Source organism: Palaemon carinicauda, chromosome 16, assembly GCF_036898095.1.
Source record: "Palaemon carinicauda isolate YSFRI2023 chromosome 16, ASM3689809v2, whole genome shotgun sequence".
NCBI classification, from domain to species: Eukaryota; Metazoa; Arthropoda; class Malacostraca; order Decapoda; family Palaemonidae; genus Palaemon; species Palaemon carinicauda.
In genome coordinates this window covers 127363896-127381797 of record NC_090740.1, presented here as the reverse complement: position 1 = coordinate 127381797, position 17902 = coordinate 127363896, and positions in this window count along the sequence as shown.

The window sequence follows — 17902 nt, the reverse complement described above, 5'->3', positions numbered from 1 at the left end:
AAGAAGATAACTAGTATCGTATTGGCTATACACGCGTGTGCGGACATATTGAAAGAGAACCAGGGGAAAGAAGAGAAGACGATGTATTGACAAACTATAAAAAATTGCGGATGTGGACCAAAATAGACTTAAATAGACGCGAGATGAAGAATATGTCTGAAGCCTTTGTTCTGTTGTGGACTAGTAACGGCTGATGGTGGTGATATATGTATATACATAGAAAAGTATAAATTCTCCTGAGAACTTAAGATTTATTTTAAGTTATATAAGAACTTTCATCATGATCAGGCTAAAAACTACGAGAAAAGCTAATTTAACAGCTTTAAAAAGTTTTGCCAGAGAAAACAATCTCTTTCCAAAGATCATTCGCTAAACCGTTTGTAGATTCTAATGATGTGCTGGGAAAGTAATATAATTGAATCAAGTTTATAAAATAAAATTATAAAAATAGAATATTAAAATGTTAAGTATTTATATACTGTATTGAATTACCTCTGCAGATGGTATGTAAAATGTACAGTCTTGAGCTTTGTAGTTTATCTAGGAAATTCAAGACAACTTTTCCATTAAGAAATTATAACGTTGAGTATCACTTTTCAAGAGTATGATATGAAGGAAAAATGTTTGGTCTCCATTATCAACAAGTAGCACAGCCAAGAGTACTTCTTTTTTTTTTTTTTTTTTTTTTTTTGGGGTGGGGGGGGGGGGGGTTGAGTGTTCATGTTGAAGAATCTCTGCTGTTTTTACCTCTTCTAAAATTGTACTAGTACAGTATATGAAAAGTGTCGGTACAGATTTATTTATTTATTTATCTATTTATTTATTTGTTTGCACAAATTTTCTCTTTAAAGTAAGCCACTTAACCAAACAGGGGTGGCTCCCGGGAGGAGCAAATGTCACTGCCATATCCTTCCTTTGAGTAGTCACGCAGTTAATCTTTATTTAGCACGAAACTCATCAACAACACGTCGAACTGTTGCTCATTCTTGGTACCAAAGTCCTTCCTTTACAATTAATTTTTCATTCTGTATTCTACCCCTTTAAGGCCTTCCTCTTCTCTTACCTACTCTGAATTATATACTTTTCTCTATCCTGTTGTCATCTATTCTTTCCACAGGACTGAACCATCTGGAAATACTTTTATCCATAGTTTCACCTACACTAACTTCTGTGTACTCCTCTTTGCTCACCCTGTCAATTCATCTTACTACAACTATATTATGAAAGCATTTTATCTTAATAGCTCTACTCTGCTCTTTTATTCTCTCCAGCATCCGTACTTCACTTCCATACTGGTGAGATGGTTCAGTACCTTAAGATATTTCCAAATTGACTGCCATGGACATCTAAAGCCTTTAAACAATCCTTTGCACACACCCAGTTACCTTTCTTGCTTTTATTCGGTGACTCATTTCTTTTCTCATCTTGTCAACGTCTGTTATACGAATCAAGCTTTTACCTATTCCCACATTTTTGCACATTCTGTCGCCATTCTTTATTCTATTAGGACTCATTTCTTCTCTCATCCTGCCACCATGTTTTACTATATTTACAAGATACTTGTATAAATCAGTCTCATCCATTTTTCTACCATACATACTAACATTCATTACTTCCTCCTCTTCATTGTCACTTTCATTACTCTTCTATTTCTCACATTTACTCTAAACGTTCTGCCCCTCCAAACATTTCGATCCCTAGTCTGCATTCTCTTCACTGCCACAATCAGCACAGCATCAAACATCAGTCTTCACATATCCCATTCACGACACATTTTCTTATCCTGGAACTTCGCATATTCTCGGCTATCCTGTCTTGGACCTCTTAACACATCCGAAAAGATGTTGAACTGCCATGACGTCATAAAAAGAAACCCTAATCTTAACCTGCTGTCTCACAGAGCCAGTTGTTAAACATCCTACTGTCACACTCCAACAAATAGTTTCATTAAAAAAAAAAAGGTAATAATTACCGCTCTCAACAACTTTTCATAAAGAAAATATATTCTAAATACCCTCTACCTTGCTTCTGTATATTATATCTTTAGCTGTTTCATGTCTATATATACCAAAAACAAATGGTTTTCTATTCTTTTAGACTTCTCACATAACTGGTCCCCTCCCCCCCAAAAAAAAAAAAAAAAAACATGCTTGGACATGTAAACAAATGTGTTACTGAATCCTTAGACAATTTTACGATCATGTTACACTGGAAATTATTCCTGGCACTGTGCATTCTATAAGATTGTGAATCTCTATTGGTGTAACAATGGTAATTTTTAATTAGTAGGAGATCTTTGCAAATACTTAGAAATACTGACTTGATTCATTAGTGCAACACTTTACAGTGCCGTTTTTGAACTGGAAATCTTTACTGGCATGTCTTGCCCCCTTTTTTTTTTTTTTTTTTTTTTTTTTTTTTTTTTTTTTTTTTTTTTTTTTGATCCCTTGCAAAATCTAATTAATTTTGCACAAATGATCTTGGCTTATGATGCTTTGAGAATGTTTCATTTGGGCTCTGCTTGGAAGTAAACATCAGCAAAATAGATTTCAAGTGCAATTGCAGTATAAACAACATAGTAATAAAGCTTTTTAATTGCAACTCCTACCCCTTCGGTGCTTGCATTTTTATCGGTTTATAGGCCTAGTGGTTTCTTATGTTTGCTATCATGTAATGGTCTAGCGCTCTGTACAGGAAGTCTCACCAGGTTCTGATACTGTAGGCTTGGTTTTTGTACATTTATTTATCTTGAGTGAAGACATGCCTGACCTCTCTCTCTCTCTCTCTCTCTCTCTCTCTCTCTCTCTCTCTCTCTCTCTCTCTCTCTCTCTCTCTCTCTCTCTCATATGAATAGGATCTTTAGATGAAGCAAATAGAGTAGACGGTTATCTTTAGTACTAAGTGTATACTGATTATTCATTTACAATTACTATAAAATAATAGTTAGCAGTTATATCTTAAGTATCCTCTATTCCATTCAGTTTCTTCCCTTAGCTGCATGTAATCCTTTGTATAAACTCCTGGCTTATGCTTAAAAATATAATGTACTGTTACTTTACTCTTACTAATAGTGATTCTAAGCTCGTAAGATTGTTCTTAAAGGCACAATGCATGAAATAATTAAATTATCGCTTGGCTTTAAATTGGGGGAAAAATCTGCACTTCCCTTTGACGAAGGAGAGTTCATTTTGGTAGTCGTTTCCAGGAAGGAAATCTCCTTGACTTTATCAGTAAGCAAGGGCTGGTATCGCAGAAACCAACAGCCTTGGTAGCAGACTTTTTTACCACCCGGGTTTAAGACCGGCAAAGGGTTAATCCCTTTGCTGGTGGTGGTGGTGGTGGTGCTGGTGTTTTTTTTTTTTTTTTTTTTACAACCTTATCTTGCCTGTTTCCAAAGGTTTCCTCCATTCGTTTCTTCTTTCACCTCATAGTTTTCAGCAACGATTTAATTGTAATTGATGTTTCTTTCTTTCACAAAGTGCGTTTTAATGGTGATAACCTAAAAAAAAAAATCTTGCTCATGTATTTTATTCCAGTCTGCTCTAAAGTTATTCGTAGAGGTGACGTTTTGACTGCATTTTGTAGAACCTGCTTTATAATTTCTCTGTAAATTCCGCGATATTATAATTGATGTGATGTGACTTCATTCTACAGGTTTATAATTTAACCTTTTGATTTTGAATAGAAATTACTACCATTATTTTAATAGTCTAGTCTACTGCTAAATAATTCATGTTTCACGCTTTCATGTTTTACTTACTTTACTTATTTACTTACTTATTTACCTACCTACTTACTTACTTGAATTCTTACTGTAGAGATCTTTAGGTGCATTTGAATAGGATATGATTTTTCATGTCATTGTAAACTTAAATATAGTTAAATATACTTAAAGGACCTTGGTTAGACCTAGGGGAAGGATAGGTTCGGGGCTAGGCTTACGCCTCCGCCTCCTCCTCCTCCTCCTCCTCCTCCTCCTCCTCTTCTTCTTCTTCTTCTTCTTCTTAGAAGTGGCTCTCCTTAATCTCTAGCGCTGTTTAATTACGCTCTGTTGGATTTCTTGTGACCAGTGGAGTGGCGAACCTTCACACGCTTTCAGCAGGGCTCTCTCTCTCTCTCTCTCTCTCTCTCTCTCTCCTCTCTCTCTCTCTCTCTCTCTCTCTCTCTCTCTCTCTCAAGTTTTTTAAATGCCCAGCCTGTTTAATCTGCGTTTCGTTAGTGTTGGGTTGTCTTGCTTAATTATACTCTGGCAACACAACTGAAGTTATTTTATCACCTCTGATAGAACATCCGACAGACTACATTTTGTTATGTATATATACAGTATATATATTATGCTGATACACACACACACACACACATATATATATATATATATATGTGTGTGTATATATATATATATATATATATATATATATATATATATATATATATATATTCATATATATGTATATATGTGTGTATGTATATATACAATATACACACACACATATATATATATATATATATATATATATATATATATATATATATATATATATATATATATACAAAATGAATGATTTTTGCGTATATTTACTTCCCCATTAAATTGTATGGATCCCTAATGGGTTGACGTTTTGTTCGTGCACTGCATTTTTTTTCCCAAGACTCTGCCACTCTTACAGGAAGACCATTATTCCTCCAAGATGCCACTCGACTCCCATTAAGGTCGAATTGAAAATTGCTCGAAAAAAAGGTTCGTGTACCATGGTTGATTTTGAAATTAGATAATAATATTAACGCAGTCTTTGGTTCGGTTTTATTTTATTTTTTTTTTCCTTCAATGGTTAAAGGTACGTCATGTATACGTAAGGTGTTCGTAATGATTAATGTATAGGAAGGACAATGTCAGTATTATAGAAATTTTATATCATTTAATAATCTTATGTTGTATATTAGAATGATTTTCTGTAGGAAATAAGAATAGCGTTTTGTAGCTGGGGCATTGCTACTCTTTTGTTGAATCTCCCCCATATAATAAAGATCATTTGTGTGGATATATGTATAAATATATAACTTATATATATGTGTATATATATATTTGAGATATATATATATATATATATATATATATATATATATATATATATATATATATATATATATATATATATATATATATATATACATATATATATACATATATATATATATTTGAGAGAGAGAGAGAGAGAGAGGAGAGAGAGAGAGAGAGAGAGAGAGAGAGAGAGAGAGAGAGAGAGAGAGAGAGAGAAATGTGTGTATATCTGGTCACGCTGAACGGCAACCACTTGGAAAAAACATGAGTCTCCTACAAATTGGACAAACTAAAGATAGGATATCTATCTTATTATTTATCCGTAATTTTGACGGGTCACCTACACTAGTATTAGAATAACATCAAACTTACATCAACAAAACGTCTTTTACTTCGATCTTTAAAGTGGGAAATGCATCGTATTAGTTTGTTAATTTCCATCATAAGACTCAATACTACGCTGTACTCCAGAAGTTTTATTCCAGCTGTTACCAAGTTGTGGAATGATCTTCCAAAACGGGTAGTTGAATCAGTAGAGCTTCAAAAGTTCAAAGTTGGAGCAAATGTTTTTATGTTGACCAGGCTGACACGAGTCTTTTTATAGTTTATATATGACATATTTGTTTTTGACGTTGTTAATAGTGTATATATGACATATCTCTTTTGACATTACTTTTTTTTAGAATGATTTATTATTAATTTGTTCTCTTCAGTTATTCATTTCCTTATTTCCTTTCCTCACTGGGCTATTTTTCCCTATTGGAGCCCCTGGGCTTATAGCATCTTGTTTTTCCAATTAGGGTTGTAGCTTGGATAGTAATAATAATAGTATAAAAAAGTTGTGGAGAACTCGTTCACACACACACACGTACATACGTACCTACGTCTGTAGCTCTTCCCTCTCTCTCTCATTTGAGATCTTGGTCACATCTGGGAAATTTCTTAGGAGCTTAGGAGGATCGTAACTCATTTTTTGGTGGAATCAGATGCATATGGATTATGCCATTACACCCATTCTATTTTTTCCCCTTCTTTTGAAAAGTTTAAGATGGTCTGTTTTTATATTCATAAGATCTTGAGTTGTATTTTATAATAAAACTATAAATTATGCTACAGAGGATGGATGTATTTACTGTATCTATCTACTATATTCATGTATGCATAGTTATTATATGATATGTATACTCTATGTACGTGGGCTTATATACATGTATAATATATATGTATTTATATACGTACATATAAATTCTATGACTATATATATATATGTATATATATATATATATATATATATATATATATATATATATATATATATATATATATATATAATATATATATAGGCCTATATATATTGCACATTTAGACGTGTTTTTCATATTCAAATAAGTCTTATATGTTAATACCTTAATGTCTGGATTCTCTTGATGACCTCGGGGTATCGTCACTGTCATGCCATCTTCCTGGACCAAGGTTCGATTCTAAGCCGGTCAGAAGCTATTGTCTTAGAGTGGTTCCCCCTTTGGGCTCTGATCCCGATGTCGATAAGAGAATTCAGACATTAAGATATTAAGATATATGGCTTATTTGAGTTGTATATATATATATATATATATATATATATATATATATATATATATATATATATATATATATATATATATATATCTATATATATATATATATATATATATATATATATATATCTATATATATGTATATATATAATATATATATATATATATATATATATATATATATATATATATATATATATATATATATATTATAGTTATACACACAGATATGTACATGTTTATTCTGCCATTTCTCTTAATTGTGGATAGTTCTCCAAGCTCACCAAAAAGTGAGGCCTTCACATAAGGCTTATCGGCATCAGTTGGTTATTGAAATTTTTCAACTGGAACACAATAAAGCCACAGACATGAATTATAAGTATCCTTCAAATATGTAAATTCACATTGTCTACCATAAAACTTATTTCTGATCTCAATTTTTTTTTCTAGGAGAAAGCCAATTCACTTCAGAGTTTTGTCTCACTGACAATATCCTGAAGTGGATTTCAATTATTTCAGATATGATGAAACCTTTCAAATAGGATGCGACGATAAAGAAATCTTTAATTTTCTTTTTTTTCCGTTCTTTGTATTGACTGTATAGTTGACACAAACTTACAGATTTAAATAATTATTTTTGTTTTATTCCTAGAGTTGATCTTCTGGAAAAAGAATAACTATATTTAGCTCTCTGAGTCTAGTTATAATGCGATAACTTATGTTATTCACTTTTGTAATTTTCACTTTTATCTAGAATGCTAATTTGTTTAGTAACTTGATACCATTTTGAAATTAGATTTTTAAGTTGATGTATACAAATATACATACACACGCACGGGTGCACGAGAGTACATTTATTATTATTATTATTATTATTATTATTATTATTATTATTATTATTATTAGCTACGCTGCAAACCTAGTTGGAAAAGCAGGATGCTATAAGCTCAAGGGCTTTAACAGGGAAAGTAGCCCAGCGAGAAAAGGAAATAAGGAAATAAACTACGAGAGAAGTAATGACCAAATAAAAAAAAAATATTTTAAAGAATAATAGCAACACTAAAATAGATCTTCCATACATAAACAATAAAGAGATTTATGTCTTGTTTATTCAAAATAAAAACATTCACTGTGTATATATTTTCTCACGTGCAATGACAATATTTTAGGGATCTGTAATCTTGGAAATCTTGGATAACTTAATATCCATAAGTCTACCACTCGATTCCTTACCACATCCAGTTGAAAGTTGTATATGATGTGGAAATATTGAAGACTTTCAAGTGGCCAGCCTTACAAGTACCCTCCTCTTGGGTTATTACTTCAAAAATACCAATTTATATTTTTTTTTTTTTTTTTTGCTGCTCAAAAATATAACTCGTACATTCAAATTTTCTTCAGTACAAGCAATATTTCCCCCCATAACTTTTACAGATATTCAGTTACCTTTTGTGTTTTTATCTTCCCTGGCTACTTTTTACCTTCATGATGTTGCTGCTTAATTTACACACCTTTCACCTTTTTTCTCTCACCAAATTCTTCAGCTTTTCTTCACTGTTATCAATTGATAACGATGAACCATTCCCTACCACATGAATGTGCGTCCATGGTACCTTAATATTATGGACTTTAATTTTGATTTTGCATCCACGCATTTCTTAGTCTTCTCTTCCTGCTACGTTTATGAAGATATTGTGGACTTTGATTTTGCTTGTACTGATTTTTTTCTTCAATAGTAATGTAAGTTTGATTTAGGTAACATGACAGTGAGACGAACCTTCCATGTACGCGTGTCTTGGCGAATCTCATTAAGTCTCTCTCTCTCTCTCTCTCTCTCTCTCTCTCTCTCTCTCTCTCTCTCTCTCTCTCTCTCTCCACACATCCATTTTATTATTTTTTCCTTAGATATCCATATTGTTTTATAAATTTTCGTTCTTCAATGTTATAGATATTTTTAGCTTTACCGTTTTGTCAATTGCTTACTTTCTTATTAAACCTCGTTATATATTTAACAAGTATTCCTTAAAATTGAATCGCATAGGATTTTTTAATTTATTATTCATTAGAAAACAGAAAACAATTATAAGGGAAGTTATCACCATTGGATTAGCTGAGTTTGAACTGCCTGTTGATTTGTTTACAAAATGTTCCACCGTTTCCATTTGCCCTCGATCACTTTCATAGATATTTTCCTCGGAATTGAGGGCTTAATGCAGAACCAATTTTACTGCCCACCTTTGTGTAAAATCAATCACTGAACTGTTTTACTGGCTGCCAACGGGTAGTTTATACTTCGCGTTTGATAAAGTAGAAAGAGCTGAATGCCGTAATAAATAAAGACATAATGGAAATGGGTTTCTTTTCTCGTTTTTGGAATTCCAATGAAAATATCAATCTTTAAAATCTGAAAATGAAAAATAATTTTTTTAGGGCTGTGGTACCCAATTGGAAACCTTCCAGCATGGCGATTACCAGACTGGGGTTCAAGTCCCGCTCAACCTCAAGATTTTCTTGTAGTGTCTGCAACCTCACCATCCATGTGAGCTAAAGAACTTAAAGATCTACCTGCCGCGTCATCAGCAGCCATTGCTTGGCCTTCCCTGGTCCTAGGTTGGGTGGAGAGGGGACTTGGTCACGGATTATATGTATATATTGTCAATCTCTAGGGCATTGTCCTACTAGGTAGGACATTGTCACCTTCCGTTGCCTCGGCCGTTTATTCATAAACGGCCTTTAAAACCTTTAAATGTAGAGAAGCTTTGACTTGTTTTCTGGCAAGACCATTAGATGTAAGGATGCCTGAAAATGTAAATCAGTCAATCAATATGGCAAGATCAAACTAAAGCCCTGTTCACACGATCGAGCATGCCCGACGGGCAAACAATGATACCAGGCCACAATAGTTATTGAAAATGAGGGTTCATGACGTCAGAAGCGGGGAAACTAAAGGCAGGGATCTGGCAACACTGTATGATGCCAGATCCCTGTCTGTGGTGTTCCCGCTTCTGACGTCATTAACCCTCATTTTTACTACTATTGTGGTCTGGTATCACTGTTTGCCCGTCGGGCATGCTCGATCGTGTGGACAGGGCTTAAGTCTCAAATCTTCTTTCCGATTCTGTTCTGCTTTTTTTCCGACCTTACTTGATATAGAAGTTCCACTCACAATATTTTTTCCCGATATGACGACGACCTAGCTCAATTCTCTCCTATTTAAATCTTTTAAATAGATTTTTATAGGTGATACATAGGAACATTAATAAATAGGGTAAAGTATATGCGTGAAAAATGCTTATGTCAGTATTGCCTACGACTTATATTTTGTATAATTAATAAGTGTATCATTTGATAATGAGAGAACTAACTCTTGAATCTATCAAGGATAATTGGACTTAGCATATTAGGTGATTAGATAAAGATGTTACATGGAAGGTTATATTGAATGATGAGTTTAGGAGGAAATGAAATTTAAAAGAATATAAAGCAAAGTTCAAGTAAAACCACCAGGTATTGTCACTGGATGGTGAAATTAAATTAATATTATTACTATAATTTAATTCTAATTGTCCTAATCGAATTGTCATAGAATGTATTATTACATAATGGTGATAAAGTGTATCGCTATATTGAATAGAAATTTAATTTTTGGTTGATTTTTTTTTATGGAGAAGTTTTCTTGGTTTAATAACTCTTTGTTCAATGCGTTATTGGCTCTTATTTCATTTCTAATTATGATGATTATTCTGTATTTGTGTGAGCTTCCATAGAAACTTCGTGTGTCACATAAAAAATAATCTGGTTTATCTCTCTACTTTTTCCGTACTGTATCCATATTTTTTTAATCTTTTTAGCTATTATATAATTATATCTTTGTTCATAAATCCGCCTATAAAAAGTGATTGATGGTAATATTAAAGATTTTTTCATAGAAATTGACATATAAAATCGGGCTATATATCAGTTTAGTAAGATTGTTACAGTAGGGACATGAGTCATGATATGACAATGAAACAATCTCCAATAGATTTAGCTCATTTGAGAACAAAGTCCTCAGAAGAATATTTGAGAGTTAAATGGCAGGACAGGATTAGAAGTGAAAATATAAGAGAGATTACTCAGGTGCCATATGTGGATGAGATCATGGTAAGGGGTAGATGGAAATGGTTTGGCTATGCTCTTCGCACATCCCAAGAGAGATTAGTTCACCAAGCATTTAATTGGGGCCCACAAGGCACTAGAAGAGTTGGAAGACCTAGGTCTACATGGCTAAGGACTATGAAGCGTGCAGTAGGTTATGCAGTTTTTAATTAAAATCTCAAGGTAGAGACGACTGGCGAAATCTAACCGAGGCCCTTTGCGTCAATAAGCGTAGGAGGAGATGATGATGATGATGGAAATAGAAGTTATTTATAGAAATTTATTTATGGTAGAATTAAACTTTTTTATAAAAATTATTGATGGTAAAATTGTAGTTATTTACATAAATTTATTGATGGTAGAATTAATGAGTTATCAATAAATGAAATATTTACTATGACAAAATCAGTGAGTTGTCTATAAAAATACCATGATAAAACCAATTAATTATCTATAAGAATTATTTGTGGTAAAATTATGAAGTTATAGATAAAAATGTTGTTGATGAAAACATTGAGTTATCTATAAAATTATATTGATGGAAAAAAGGATTGAATTCTCTATAAAAAATCATTGATGGAAAAATTTAGTCTTCTAAAAAAATTTATGGAAGGAAAAATATTTTTCTTTAAAAATTTAGTGATGGAAAAAATTGAGCACTAAAAATTTACTGATGGAAAACTATTGTTCTATAATAATTTACTGATGGAAAATTATTGTTCTCTGTAAAAAAATTTACTGATGGAAAATTATTGTTCTCTATAAAAATTTACTGATGGAAAATCATTGTTCTCTATAAAAATTTTACTGATGGAAAATTCTCTATAAAAAAATTTACTGATGGAAAAAATCTCTATAAAAAATGTATTGATGGAAAAATCATTGTTCTCTATAAAAATTGATAGATGATAAAATTATGAAGTTCTCTATTAAAATTATTCTCCATAGAAATTATTGAGTTCTCTATAAAAACTTTTTGATGTAAAAAATTACTTAAGGGAAAAATATTAATGAAAATTGTTAAGATATTTATATTTTTGCACTAAAGAAATTAATCTCTGACTGCCCTGTCATTTCGAGTGATCGAAGTGAACCAATCATCTCTCGACCTTGCTGCTTTAAAACCCTCATTACCATCCTCATAATTATCGCAACTATTCTGACGATGCTTCCGACGGGTTCTGACATCCTCCGGGGGGTTCTGACATCCTCCAGGGCGTCCTGACATCCTCCAAAGGGTGCTGACATCCGCCTAAATGACGTCATTTGCGCATCTCAGCATGTATGAGGCGCTAAGGTGGGAGCGGTGTCCAACGCATATGGTGTTAACGACAAAAAGGAAAATGATTTCTCTCTCCGGGGGTGGGTGCTGTTTAGGATCGAGGGGAAAGCAGTAGGGATAGTTTTTTAATTTATTTCTTTATAGAGATTTTAGGTTGGATGATGGTTGTAATTAAATTACTAGATTATTATTATTTATTATTATTATTATTCATTATTATTATTATTATTTTTGTTTATTGTTACTGTTATTATTGTTATTATTTTTTATTTATTATTATTATTGTTATTATTATTGTTCTTGTTTCTTATTATTGTTATTTATTATTGTTATTGTTATTTATTATTATTATTATTATTATTATTATTATTATTAATATTATTATTGTTATTATTATTACTATTAGCCTCATAAAATCATGAGTATTATTATTATTATTATTTTTAAATTTAGCTTAATACACTTATAATAGTCAAGCAATGAGAGAGAGAGAGAGAGAGAGAGAGAGAGAGGAGAGAGAGAGAGAGAGAGAGAGAGAGAGAGAGAGAGAGAGAGAGATTCCTAGAAATGAAAATTTGTATCATGGTGAATGCTCCTGCCTGCATGCAAAAAGCTACATGTTAAGATAACTGTATCTCAAAGCGAAAAAAGTAAATAAGGCTTTTTTTTCTGCGCGCTTTACATTTCCTTCGCCCACGGCCAGGAAAGTGTTTACAGTCGTTATTTACGTAGACTTAAGCTTTTTGAGGCCTGCTATATTTTAATATTTTATATTTTGCCTACGCCAAAACCCATGATGAGTATGTATTCACATCTGACTTTTTTTTTTTTTTTATCAACTTTACATAAAAACTATTGTACCGATTTTGACCAAACTTTGGAGTCAGTCTGGATATGACCACGATGTGACCCAAGGGTGTAAATATTTTTGGATAAAGTACATCAAAGTACAAATGTGCTGTACTTTGAAAATCATTACTATGTTAAGTAATTGGCATTTTTTTTTTTTTGAACAATATTACACGAAAACCACTAAACCAATTTCAACGGAACTTGGTGGCCATATATGGTATGACTAAGGACAATTCCTTAAAATTTTCAATAAAATTCATCGAGGTACAACTAGGCAGTGGAGAAAAGAGAACAGTAAGACCGTTTGGCGAGGGGGAAAGCATGCTCTATACTGAGTGCCTCTCCAGTTTCCCATGTACGGTATATACTTTATTTATTCTCATTATTTCCTTTCCTCACTGGGCTGCTTTCTCTCTTGTAGCCCTCGTGCTTGTAACATCCAGGGACTTGGATTGTAGCTTTGCTTGTAATTATAATCATAAAAATTCTTTCATTAAAAAAAAATGGACAAGACCAAGTAGGAGAGAGAGAGAGAGAGAGAGAGAGAGAGAGAGAGAGAGAGAGAGAGAGAGAGAGAGTCACAATTTAAAGGCAGCCGTTTGCACCATACTAAGATATCCACCCAATTTTGCAGGATGTGTGATGCACCGTTATGTAACTTAAATTTGGCATCACAATAACGTGCATATGTCAAGAAGGATCTCAAATAATGATGATAAAAGAGGGGAACACGTAATGTGGGTTGCGAGGGGAAAGGAAAAAGGCACGAGATATTGCGTTCCAAGTAATAATGGTGGAATCCCTATTGCGCAAGAAAAGGAGAGAGAGAGAGAGAGAGAGAGAGAGAGAGAGAGAGAGAGAGAGAGAGAGAGAGAGAGAGGGATAAGCACTGAGATTATCTCCTTTAGAGGAAGATATTGTTGTTATGCCTCAAGAGGGGAATATTCTTGAATTATATCAGGCATAACTCATCTCTGAGTCTTGGCAAATATGCACTTTCATGGTCGACCAGGTTGTGTGGAAGTAATTAGGACAAACTAGAGAGAGAGAATTTCGAATTTTATAGTATTTGTTGCAAGGCACACAGTCATAATTCTTTCGAAATATTTTTATTTATATTTTATTAAATCATTCTTTATTTTAACTTTGTCTTTGAACTTGCCGATAACAGCTTAAAAAATATTATTTCTTTTCATGATCTCTAATGCTTTTGTGGACGGTAGCATAAGATACAGAGTAAAACAAATATGGGTAAAGTCTTTACCATCAACGTAATTTATTTGCAGATGTTCTAGATTAGGTTCCAGTTAGTCTGTCACAGTGCATTTTATTTTTTGAATAAATTTACCTTCAGGTTATAACTTGATTTAAATTTGTTTACGTTTCTGCGTCTCTGTCGTTCTTGGGTTAACCTGTATTTGATGGTTCTTGTTCCAATATCCGTAAGGCATCTTGGTCTCATTAATCTATGTTTGCCAATGCTGCAATGTGTAATTTCGCTTTCACTGGTCCATTTTTTACATATTTCGCGGTGCCTCCGCTCAGCCTGATACCTGAATGTTGATAACGCCAGGATTCAGGATAACTGTAGTGGCACCCAGATGATCCCATTGCCAAGTGGGTTCCCCAAGACCTATCTGTAGGTCTTGGGTTTTTGGGTTTTTCAATTCTTCATAATGATGTACGGAAATATTTTACATTTGTGTTTCATTAATAAATATGATGGGAGTGACCTAGTCCTGTTTGTGATTTTCATCATTTTTTTTTTTAATTAAACTACATCTTCAATAAATTGTTAGGTTTACTTTCATATAGATTTTGTTACTGTAGCTTAGGTTCTTAATTTCATATCTTTATCAAGGCCTTTTAAATTTATCAGAATAGATTCCTGTTCAGAAAGCTGCATTTTTTCTACATGTGTAAATAATTTATTCTTAAAAATGTTAGTTAAAACTCCTTTTCCATTAACATTACTCTTTACGACTATCGTTCAATTTTGTAATTTTGATATATGTTAGAGGCACCTTTTTTCCACATTATTTTTTATTCTGTTATATCTTCATTTACTTTCTTTTTCCGTTCATTCTAATTTTTATCATTGGTCCTCTTTGATGTCAGTCATTAGTTCTATGATGTCAATCGTAGCTAGTGTGAAGTTAACTCTTCACTATATACTCCCCTTTATTTTTTAATCAATGATTATTCGGTATCATATAAGCTGAAAAATATTATTCCTAGGATTACTGTCTTGTGGTATTTGAAGGTCGATTTATAAATTTAATTTTACCCTTTTTAATAAGTTCATCTTGTGTGATAGCTATCACACCACTCCAGTTCATGGTGTTCAAAGCCTGTCTGATTCAAGTCTGTTAAAACTTCATATATTACTCTATTTACATCTGCAATTATGTTACTCTTATTAATATGCATCACAGGTCGGTTATCACAAATAAGTTGAAACTGTTCGATGCGTTTTGAGTTAGAGGCGGATTATTGCAATCATTTGTTAAAGTTTGTTTTACAAATAAAATTTTCTCTATCTGGCAGTAATGTCGTTTTATGCCATTTGTTTATTCTATTTTATATCATGACGGCAAAATGGAGTTTTGTCTTGTCATCATATCCGCTTTTAAAAGTTATTCAATTTTATAATATTCTTGGTTGCTTTGTTCTTTTGTTTTCTGGGTTTATTTATATAAGTTATATTTTTGTTGTTGAAGGTTATGCTCTATCAAATTGATTCGTTGCACAGTTCTGATCAGTTTATTTTTATAATTGTTATAAAATGATTTAATTACCTAACTATAGTCAATTCTTTTTAATGAGGCAGATTTGCACCGATTCGCAGGGGTGCCCTTTTAGCTCGGAAAAGTTTCCTGATCGTTGATTGGTTGGACAAGATAATTCTAAATCTGTCTAACTAAAAAAAAAAAATTTAGTATAGTAAAATGTTTTAATCAGTGATTTTCACCATTACTTTTATTTCACTTTCACTTTGATTTCACTCCTTTGATTTATCTTTTCTTACTTTTTAATCCATTTCCCCAGAGAAAGGATTGCGTTAGATTAACTCTCTCTCTCTCTCTCTCTCTCTCTCCTCTCTCTCTCTCTCTCTCTCTCTCCCTCTCTCTCTCTCTCCTCTCTCTCCTCTCTCTCTCTCTTTTAAATGAAATATCCTGCTTGTTTATCAAAATTTAACAATCTGACAAAATAAAGAATAAGCTTATTGTTATGAGTGGTAGTTCAACGCTCTTCAAATGTGTGCTTTCCACCCATGTGCCTAATTTCTTCTCTTCCTTATTACCCAAGTATGTCGCTCAAATTCCTTGGCGTATTTACCTCGGTTCCCCCAAAGGGGCCATCCTCCGGCTCTTTCATATTCCTCGGCCGACATTTAATAACAGGTCAGCTTGCGCTTTATATTTCCCGAGTTGTGTGAGCTTACCTTGTTTGCATAGATTCAAAGTGTCACTTGGAATTCGCGTCTTGTTTGTCTTTGGTTGTTGACATTCAAAAACTATATACAGTATAACATTTTAGGTTTCATTGTTTTGAGAGAGAGAGAGAGAGAGAGAGAGAGAGAGAGAGAGAGAGAGAGAGAGAGAGAGAGAGAGACTTTTTATATACAGAAATTAAAACGGATACCATGAACTTGCCCACCCCCAAAAAATAAAAGTAGATCAAAACTATGAATCGAAATTTATAGGACATTTTAACGTTGGGAATCCGTAAGAACCTTGCACCCTTGTCTCCTTAGGGGAAAGGAGTACAATCAGTGCAGCTCATGTGGTGTACTGTAGGCATTGCTGGATGGTCTTTGCATCCATGCTTAGGGCTTAGCGGCACATTCTCTATATTCCTACTTTACCTCTATTTCGCTTCCTGTCTTCGTCTTTGCTGCCCAACCACCTTTTAAATATTTCTTCATAGAATAACTGCAGGGTTTTTTTGCTGGTTAAAGATTTAAAAGGTCTTCATGAATAGCAGAGACAAAGGTCAGTGACAGTGTCCTAACTAGCAGGACAATGCCTTAAATATAGTGACCTTATATACACACGATTAACGGTCAAGCTCCCTCTCCATCCAAGCTAGAACCATGGAGGGCCTGGTAATGACTGTTGATGACTCAGCATATAGAGCTATAGGCTCTCCCAAACACCCCCCCGCAGCTCAAAGATAGTGAGGTTGCTGACACTACAGTGAACTACCCTATAAGAGCGTGACTAGATCTCCTGTCCAGCAGATTGCGAGGCAGCGACATTTTCAATGGGCTACTTACAACGTTTGTGCGAAAATCCTTTTGCTTCAAGCATGAATTTATTCCATCTAGCAGTCCCCAGTGTGTGCATATTGCAACGGAGTTTTGTCGGTTATGCACATTCTAGTGTGCTGTTCAAAATGTAGAACATCTTCGTCTGAAAAACATCTTTTTTAAAAATCTGTCGATTGAATTTTAGATGCTGTTGATATATTTAATGCTCTTGATGGGTATAAATATGAAATCTATCTATTTGATTAAATTAAATTATTATGTTGAACAAATCTATTACTTTACATGTATGAATGCGTGCAGTTATGAGTGGATGCGTATTTTGGATATATTTCAATCATATTTTGAAAATTTTAACAGTAAAAAAAATCATAATTGCCTCATACGCCTATTGACGCAAAGGGCATCGGGTTAGAATTCGCCAGTCGTCTTTATCATGAGCTTTTCATTGAATAATTCTCCATTCACCATCTCCCAATTTGTGTTTCATGGTTCTCAGCCATGTAGGGCAGGGTCTTCCAACTCTTCTAGTGCCTTGTGGAGCCCAACTGAACGTTTGGGTGAACTTTTTCTTTTTCCAAATAATAATGACGGCGCTGAATGACCTAACCGATCCTGGTGCCAGCCTCCTCACCTGAAAAAAAATATATATACTACACACACACACATCACACACACATATATATATAGTATATATATATATATATATATATATATATAATATA